This window comes from Hyla sarda, chromosome 4 (genome assembly GCF_029499605.1).
Source record: "Hyla sarda isolate aHylSar1 chromosome 4, aHylSar1.hap1, whole genome shotgun sequence".
NCBI lineage: Eukaryota > Metazoa > Chordata > Amphibia > Anura > Hylidae > Hyla > Hyla sarda.
The window spans coordinates 90,306,755-90,316,004 of NC_079192.1; the positions used below are offsets into that span (position 1 = coordinate 90,306,755).

Sequence of the window (9,250 nt, forward strand, 5' to 3'; positions counted from 1 at the left end):
TATATCTATATTGTTTCATATTGTTTCATGTTATAGCGTTATGGTAGCCGGACCAGTTGTTGTGTTGATATGTGGTTTATTTTGTTTATTTCAGTTATTTGGTCTGTTTTATGTTTTCTTTGGTATTTTCATTAGTCCCGGATAGAGGATCCAGTTAATTTGGACGTTTTGTAAGTGAATGTATGTGTGATATGATTATTTTGATTATTATTATTATTATTATTATTACAATATAATTGTTTTGTTTTTTTGTTTTTTTTATTTTAATTTATTTTTTATTTTTTTTATTTATTTATTTATTTATAATTTTTTTTTATAAGAAAAAAAAATTATATATATATATATATATATATATAGATTAAAAAATATAAAAAATTTTAAAAATAAATAAAAAAATATATAAAAAATAAAATGTAAAAAAACATAATAATTTATTTTTTATTTATTTATTTTTTTTAATTTTTTTTTAGGTGTGCTTGCTACTTTTCTGTTTAGTTTTCTTGTTGCGTGTTCCCAAGTATGGATGGTTTTGAGTTATAGTCGGGTAATGATAACTTTTATGTTTATATTTTGACAAGCCAAGTTGTGCTATTTTATTTATTTATTTATTTTTCTTATGTTCATTTTCGGTAAGCGTGTGAGTGTTTGATTAGATATTTTGGGCATATTTTAATATCTTAGTATTTTAGTATCTTAGTAAAGCTGGGCTGGCCGGTTAGGCAGGGTTTTGTTTATGAGTTTTTTTTTTGGTTCTAGAGTATTTCTTATTTATGTTATAGCTGGTTAAGCTTGCTTTGTGTTTTGTATTTGATAAGTTTTGTATTTTTCTAATAAAAAGAGTGTCAGCAGAGAGCACTGTGGTCAGACTGGTAAGAAATCCAAAAAGAAAATAACTTCCTATGTAGAATACAGCAGCTGATAAGTATTGGAAGGATTAAGATTTTTAAATAGAAATAATTTACAAATCTGGCAAATTTCCCCAACCTCAAGGTTAGTGTTTAACCACTTAAGGACCTAGGGCGTATGGATACGCTTTGACGTCCTGGTACTTAAGGACCCAGGGCGTATTCATACGCCCGTGGGAATTTCAGTCCCCGCCGCGCGCCGGGCGGGGACCGGGCCGGGGTGACTGCTGATATCAATCAGCAGGCACCCCGCGCAAATGCCCAGGGGGGTCATCAGACCCCCCCATCGGCGATCGGCGCAAATCGCAAGTGAATTCACACTTGCGATTTGCGCCGATTCCGGGACATACGGGTCTATTGTGACCCGGTGACTCGGAATAGAAGGGGGTGTCTAAGACACCCACGATCCCCCTGTAGGCATAGGAGTGAGGTGGCAGGGTTGCCATCCCTCCTATCCTTGCTATTGGTCTGCTATTGATCGTCAGAGGCGACGACCAATAGCAGACCGGGTGCGGGGGGGTTAACTTTCGTTTTCCCCGTCCTGCCCACCCACAATAGGCGGGGCAGAACGGGGAACCGAAGGGGACCGGGCGCCGACGTCCACTTACCCGTCCGGAGGCTGCGGCAACGTTGATCGGCGGGCGGCGTCATGTGCTTCTGAAGAGGACGGCTCCCGGGATCCTACAGAAGCCGGTAAGATGATCTGGAGGGCTACAGTCTGAGACTGTGGTCTCTAACTGTAGCCCTCCAGATGTTGCAAAACTACAACTCCCAGCATGCCCACATAGCTGTTTGTTGTCTGGGCATGCTGGGAGTTGTAGTTTTGCAACATCTGGAGGTCCACAGTTTGGAGATCAATGTGCAGTGGTCTAAAAACTGTAGCTCTCCAGATGTTGCAAAACTGCAATCCCCAGCATGCCCAGAAAGCAAACAGCTCCAGCTGTTGCATAACTACATCTCCCAGCATGCCCTTCGGTGATTAGTACATGCTGGGAGTTGTAGTTTTGCAACAGGTGGAGGCACACTGGTTGGAAAATACTGAGTTAGGTAACAGAACCTAACTGAAGGTTTTCCAACCAGTGTGCCTCCAGCTGTTGCAAAAGTACAACTACCAGCATGCACGGTCTGTCAGTACATGCTGGGAGTTGTAGTTTTGAAACAGCTGGAGGTTTGCCCCCCCCCCCCCCCATGTGAATGTACAGGGTACATTCACACGGACAGGTTTACAGTAAATTTCCTGCTTCAAGTTTGGGCTGCGGCAAATTTTTCGCCGCAGCGCAAACTCCTAGCGGGAAATTCACTGTAGCACGCCAGTGTGAATGTACCCTAAAAACACTACACTAACACATAATAAAGGGTAAAACACTACATACACACCCCCTTACACTACCCCCCCCCCCCCCAATAAAAAATTAAAAACGTCTTGTACGGCAGGGTTTCCAAAACGGAGCCTCCAGCTGTTGCAAAACAACAACTCCCAGCATTTCTGGACAGCCACTGACTGTCCAGGCATGCTGGGAGTTTAGCAACAGCTGGAGGCACCCTATTTGGGAATCACTGGCGTAGAATACCCCTATGTCAACCCCTGTGCAATCCCTAATTTAGTCCTCAAATGCGCATGGCGCTCTCTCACTTCGGAGCCCTGTCGTATTTCAAGGAAACAGTTTAGGGCCACATATGGGGTATCTCCGTACTCAGGAGAAATTGCACTACAAATTTTGGGGGTCTTTTTTTTCCTTTTACCGCTTGTGAAAAGGAAAAGTTGGGGGCTACACCAGCCTGTTAGTGTAAAAAAATAAATTTTTTTACAATTACATGCTGGTGTTGCCCCATACTTTTTATTTCCACAAGCGGTAAAAGGAAAAAACAGACCGCCAACATATGTAACACAATTTCTTCTGAGTACGGAAATACCCCAGATGTGAGCGTAAAATGCTCTGCGGGCTCACAACAAGGCTCAGGAATGAGAGCGCACCATGTACATTTGAGGTCTAAATTGGTGATTTGCACAGGGGTGGCTGATTGTACAGCGGTTCATACAAACGGAAAAAAAAAATACCCACATGTGACCCTATTTTGGAGACTACACCCCTCACCGAACGTGACAAGGGGTATAATGAGCCTGAACACCCAACAGGTGTTTGACGAATTTTCATTAAAGTTGGATGGGAAAATGAAAAAATATATATTTTTTCACTAAAATGCTGGTGTTACCCTACATTTTTCATTTTCACAAGGGAAAATAGGAAAAAAGCCCCCCCAAATTTGTAACCCCATCTCTTCTGAGTAAGAACATACCCCATATGTGAATTTAAATTGCTCTGCGGGCGAACTTCAATGCTCAGAAGAGAAGGAGCGCCATTGGGATTTTGTAGAGAAAATTTGTCCGGAATTGAAGGCCACATATGTTTACAAAGCCCCCATAGTGCAAGAACAATGGACCCCCGACACATGTGACCCCATTTTGGAAACTACACCCCTCACATAATGTAATAAGGGGTACATTGAGAATTTACGCCCCACAGGTGTCTGACAGATTTTTGGAACAGTGGTCCGTAAAAATGAAAAATTAAATGTTTCATTTGCACAGCCCACTGTTTCAAAGATCTGTGGGGTGTAAATACTCACTGCACCCCTTATTAAATTCTGTGAGGGGTGTAGTTTCCAAAATGGGGTCACATGTGGGGGGGTCCACTGTTCTGGCACCACGGGGGGCTTTGTAAACGCACATGGCCCTGACCATTCCAAACGAATTCTCTTTCCAAAAGCTCAATGGCGCTCCTCCTCTTCTGAGCATTGTAGTTCGCCAGAACTTTCACAGAAAGAAAGCCGTTCACTGCGGCATCTTGGTCATTAGATCGGTCAGCCTGGTCCCAGCCGGAGTGGTTGTGGTGCAAAACTGTGCAGCTAGGAAAAAACCGCCAGTAAGTGCCCGCTGCATTCACCAGCACAGAAAGCCATATATGCCAGCGGAAAGCCGCCACATAAATGCTGCACGTGCTGTATGCCGCAACTATGCAAATATATCTAGCACAGCCTGCAGCCTGTTCACACCTATTGTGAAAACATTCATTTCAGCTGGGATTACACTTGGCGTGTTTGTCATAAAAAACACCATGCTCGCTGCGGGCACATGTTAGGTTGGAATCAATAGGGTAATATGAAACACCAGACACTAATGGGGGTTTCTTCATCCTTTTATGGTGTTTTTAGGCTATCAAATCTGTGGGATGCCGAGAGCATGTATTTTTTTTTTTTTGGGGGGGGGGGGGGTATTTTCTTACAATTTTTTTTTATAGAAATCCTTCAGTCAAATGATGAAAGAATCACATGACTTGTAATGAGAAAAGCCAGAGGGGAAAAAAACACCAAAGAAAAAACACTTCCTGTAATAATAATAATAATAATGATGATGATGATGATGATGATGATGATGATAATAATAATACACATTGGGACAGATGTATGAAAACCTGTGCAGAGGTCAAGTGGACCAATTACCCATAGCAACCAATCAGATCGCTTCTTTCACTTTTCAGAGACCTTTTAAAAAATGAAAGAAACTACCTGATTGGTTGCTATGGGCAACTGGTCCACTTTCCCTCTTCCCTGGTTTTGATAAATCTCTAAGACCCCCCCCCCCCCCCCCCCAGTGCTTTTAGCAAAAATAACACAAAGATAGCTGAGAAAAGAAATGAGGGGGAAGATTTTGATGTTTGTTTTTTTTTGCAAAAAAAAGAAAAAAACATCAAACAAGAATTGTGTTTGTTCCTAGGCTTGGGCTGTGATTAAAAACAACATATAAATGGTGTTTTTCAAAGCCCACATTGCTTTATTTCTGGTCCCTTTTCCCCTCTTTCAACAGACGTCTGTCCAGCTATTGCAAAGCTACAACTCCCAGCATGCCCTGACAGCCGAAGGCTGAGAGTTGTAGTTTTGCAACAGGTGGGCAGCCACAGGGGATCGGTGTTGCAGTATGTCAATCTAGGGCCATGGTGTCTGATCTGGAACTGGCAGCAGGAGCCACGACCACTTTAAATCAATGGCTGCTGGGACGTCTGACTAGTGACATCCTTCACTCCAGACCGCAACGTCAGGGACGTCACTCGTCAGACGTCCCGGCGGCCAGCGCTGCTCATTGAGCCTACCGGAGTAGCATTGATCTATGTAAGAAACCTATGGGCCCAGGCTGTTGGGGCCACCAAATGATATTACATATACAGAATGTCTGGTTAGGAGAAACAAATATAACGCACCCACAGGGAGTGGCGCCATTTTAATAAAAATTGTCAAAAACCTTAGATAACAGTCATACAGAATATATCAGAAAGCTTTTTTGATTTTCAGCCAATCAGAGAGCAGCACTACTGAAATAGAACTCCCAGGAGGTAACAGCGTGTCACACATGTGATGTCATAACCATTGTCCACCAAAGAGCAGCACTGAGCAGAAATAACACTGCTCCTGTTCATTCTCCATCAGTGAGGGGCCGGTGCTGGACACTGTGTAGGGACGCGGGAATGCAAAGTCATACACATGACTGTGACTGGTAAGTGTTACATTGTTGTGTCCAAAAGATCTTTAGTGCAGTTCCATGTGTATTTCTATGATAAACATGTAAATAAGTTATCTTTTTTTTCTTATCTTAGATGCACTATTTCCAGGACATGGAGTAGCATTTCCGGACCTACAGCAAGACGTTGGATGAAGGCATAGCCCCAGAAATAACACTGGTCCTGTTCATCAGTGAGGGGCCGGTGCTGGACATTGTGTAGGGACACGGGAATGCAAAGTCATGCACATGACTGTGACTGGTAAGTGTTACATTGTTTTGTCCAAAAGGTCTTTATTGCAGTTCCATGTGTATTTCTATGATAAACATGTAAATAATCTATCTTTTTTGTCCCCTATCTTAGATGCACTATTTCCAGGACATGGAGTAGCATTTCGGGACCTACAGCAAGACGTTGGATGAAGGCACAGGCCTAGGAATCATGCACATACACAGAAACATTTGCCCAAATTCTAGAGGTAACCTCCTTTAGTATGCCCAGAGGAAGGGCCATACAGTAGCCATGGATTCCCTACAGGTTTCCTCCCCTCTGGAGGTTTTTCCTGTCCTGAGTATTAGTTACTGTACGCTCTTTGTGAGTGATGGGAGGTTACAAAAAGTCCCCTACACAAACATTTTAATAAATAATAAATAAAGTTCCCCTTTTTTTAAACTGTTCTTTGACTTGTTCGACTCATTTATTTATTTCTGTGTGTGAAAATAGAGTTAGCAAAACATGGATGACCAAAGCTGCTCTCCTGCACGATCTGCATAATGTGGTGCAGAGAGAGGCAACTGGTGCTGGGTGGTGCAGTTTATGAGGCAAACGTAGAACACCCAGCAAGTTCCATGCACAAGCCTTTTTCTGATGAATGGGACTCATGCAGGGAACTTGCTAGGGGTCATACGGTTGCAAAGGATCAACTTTTGGGTACATGAACTGTCCCTTAAAGGGGTACTCCGCCTCTAGATATCTTATCCCCTATGTAAAGGATAGGGGATAAGATGTCTGATCAAGGGGATCCTGCTGCTGGGACCCCAGCAATCTCCTTGCAGCAACCAAAATTCTAAATAGTATTTTTAGATCACTGGTTCCTGTGGTGGGATTCGTGACATCATGCCACACCTTCTTGTGACATCACACCACCTCCCATAGACATAAATGGAAAGGGCGTGGCGGGAGGTCACGACCCGCACCACGAGAACCCAGAGTTCTAAATATATTATTTGGAACGCCGGGTGCTGCATGAAGATTGCAGGGGTCCCAGTGATCAGTCATCTTTTGTCCTATCCTTAAGGTAGGGGATAAGATATCTAGGGGCGGAGTACCACTTTAAGGAATTAGAGAGTGTAGGCATGCCTTACAAGCAGGTAGAAAAAGAACAGCTGGGAGAAATGACAGGACACAAAGCAATGTTTGGCTGGGACCGATTTTGGGTGTGTTCTGGCCAATTAAAGGAGAACTATGGCAATAATTAACTTATCCCCTATCCATGGGTTATGGGATAAGTAGCTGATCGTGGTGGGTCCCCCTGCAATACCTGGGATGAGACCCGTCGCTCAGTGAGAAGTGCTCGCTGAAGACGTCAAATCTCAATTTCCCTGGATCCCCCCCTTCCTTCATGTCCACACAGACGCCCCCAGACTGCTGTCTCTTACAGAGTTTTATGCCCAGAAATGGTTGGCTACTCACTTTGTCAGTAGATTCTCATCCTAAATATGAAGACAATCGGGGAAATGTACCTGTGGAGAGGAAATGTTGTCCAGTTGCTCTTAGCAACCAATCAGATCACTTCTTTTATTTTTCAGAGGTCTTCTCAAGAATGAAAGAAGCAATCTGATTGGTTGCTATGGGCAACCTGATGAAAACATTTTTTTTTTTCTTTAACAACTACAGTACTACAACTCCCATTGTACTGTGTCTGTTCAACCTGTGCCTCCTCCAACCCTGACCCTTAGGGGGGCACAGACTGGCCACACTGGGGGTTGTAGTACTTTCATTTTTACAGTTCCCCTATAACTCTGCAGCTTTCGGTAGAAGTATGAGGCTCAGCCTTAGAGTCAGTGTATCTGGCTGCTCCGGTGTTCTTCTATTTTACAGCCTGGACCCTTGACTAGGGGATATTATAGCTGCTAAAACCTACCATCCACCAACCCCCAAAAGCCCCCTTTGTAACGAGGAATCCCTTACCTTAAACATGACAGACACAGTGTTGGTGGTAACAAGGCCACAGCAGCCCCTTTATTAAATATCAAACAATAAAACATTGTAAGGCAACCTTGTATGAACATCATACATAACATTGAATAAAACATTCTTTTTTTTTTGTCAAAGTAAAGTTTTATTAAGGTTTTCAACATACAAGGTAAAATGAAAATTACAACATGAGAAGTGTCTACACTGGTCAGGCAACAAAGCCCACATGGCTCAAGTAAACAAGGAGTTTGGGTCACTCAGCGAAGTTAAACATTACAGCAGTCCGAGCCTCACATCATAAATGAACTCCAGAGAACAGAGGTTGTGAGTAGCTAACAGGATTCAGAACTACGTATAAATTCGATAACTATAGCGAAAATTCAAACATCGCCAGTAGTGAAGCAGCGAACCAGGGCAGACAAAGGAAACACAATAGCGGTAGAGGGAACTGGAAGATAGGAGAGGAGGGAGAGAGAGGAAAAGATACAGGGGGGGATAGAGGAAGGAGGGGGGGGTGTAGAAGAATCGAAGAGGGGGAGATAGGATGCAGCAGACTTAGTGTAATATGGCAAAGAGTCTTACCTGTTCGGACTGAACCTCTCCACCTGTCTAAGCAGTAAACAGCAACTGTGGGTGAGCTATTGCGGAGTTGGACAGAGGGGGATGAGCGTGCGTGGTGACAGATCCAGGTTATCATCAGTGAACTCCTGAAAGGCAACATAGGATAGCCAAGGCGACCAAACAGCATGGTATTTATCGAACTGTCGGGTAGAGTCTGCCCGGAGTTCTTCCATCCTACAAGTATAGGTAACTTCCCTCAGCCATGAGGAGTAGGTCGGGGGTAGTGGAGATTTCCAAAGGCGAGGGATCACAGCTCTAGCCGAGATAAGTAAATAGTGTGCTAAAGTGGCTGACAGACGGGGGCATGTGTTAGGGGAGGATAGGTCGTGGGTCCTTATCAATGGAAAGGACCGTCAGCCTATTTACGGTAGATAAAACTTGTGTCCAAAACGTATTCAATGTCGGGCATGTCACCCAGATATGGGACATTGTCCCTTTTGAGCGTCCGCACCTCCAACATGCATCAGAAGCCTGTGGGAACATCTGCGCCAAAAGAGACGGCACTCTGTACCATCTCGTGATGATTTTATAGTTAGTTTCTTGTGCCTTGCATGAGATACTAGATTTGTAACAATGTAGCAGGGCACGAGACCAGTCATTGTCAGGAATAGAACATTGTAGTTCCCTTTCCCATGCCACTCGATAGGGCAGGGGAATTTCAGAGCGTTCCCCTATGATCAGGGCATAGAGAGTTCCAATTGCATGGGGGACAGGAGCGGAGGCCGCACAAAGGGTTTCAAAGGGGGTCAGTTGTCTATGAAGACGGAGTGCGGCTTTGTTGGTGTTATAGAAGTGTAGAAGTTGACTATATTGGAACCTATGTATAGTTAAAGGCTGAGTTCCACCCAAAAGGTCGGAGAGGGATTTCAAGCCTGTGGGTTGCAGTAAGGAAGAGAATAGGACATAATCAGACTTTTTACGCGTTAAGAAAGTGGCAGAAGTCTGCGCTGGAGGGAAGAGCACATTGCCAAACAG

General features: G+C 43.8%; 1 long non-coding RNA gene across 1 annotated transcript; it reads left to right on the forward strand.

The window, feature by feature from the left end:
• The first annotated feature begins 5,378 nt into the window (after positions 1-5,378).
• Positions 5,379-6,114, forward strand: LOC130366857 (uncharacterized). The gene is made up of 3 exons (XR_008891953.1): positions 5,379-5,454; positions 5,555-5,719; positions 5,822-6,114. It is a non-coding gene; the product is annotated as an uncharacterized LOC130366857 (long non-coding RNA).
• Positions 6,115-9,250: the final 3,136 nt, after the last annotated feature.